Raw genomic sequence first — 727 nt, 5'->3', positions numbered from 1 at the left:
GCAACCGTTAAGGCTGTTTTTCCCCTTCACTTGTATCGAGAGGGAAGCAAAGAACATGTATGGCGTGTACGTTTTTTTACGAATTTTCATTAGCAATCTAACGACATGAATTGCGAAGACGTTTTTTGAACAATTGTATTCCTTTCCCAAAACATCGAGTGTTAGTGTATAAAACCGCTAGAGAAAATAAATTGGCAGGCGAAACTTAAAAAGGAGAGACCCATGAACAGCATGGCCAGGCGGCTCACCTCGACGTTTTTCCCCCGAGCAAAGTCCGCCGAGACCCCCTGTATCCCACGGGGATGTACTGGCGTGCACTTAAAGGTTGATGCCGCTCTGTTACTTGGGAAACGAACCACAAGCCAAATCCAGCTAATTTGTGAATGACTTAGCTCTCCTGCTTTCTCGAGAACGTGCTTTTTTCGTCGGATGAAACTTCCACAGGCTTTTCCAGCAGATTGGCACGTGCACTCAAAAAAGTCAAAATTTGTACACATAGACCCCATCAAACGGGAGAAATTGGCCGGGATTGCTCTCATGTGCGTTACGGGGCATCGTTTCTCTCGCTCCGAATTCCATCGAGCTGGGAAATCGCTCATTTTTGCGTCGCCAAATATCGTACGAACGCCGTGAAACTTCCACAGGCTTTTCCAGCAGATTTGCACGTGCACTCAAAAAAGTCAAAATTTTTACACATAGACCCCATCAAACGGGAGAAATTGGCCCG

This window comes from Lampetra fluviatilis, chromosome 4 (genome assembly GCF_964198595.1).
Source record: "Lampetra fluviatilis chromosome 4, kcLamFluv1.1, whole genome shotgun sequence".
Lineage (NCBI taxonomy): Eukaryota > Metazoa > Chordata > Hyperoartia > Petromyzontiformes > Petromyzontidae > Lampetra > Lampetra fluviatilis.
This window is presented reverse-complemented; position numbering follows the sequence as displayed.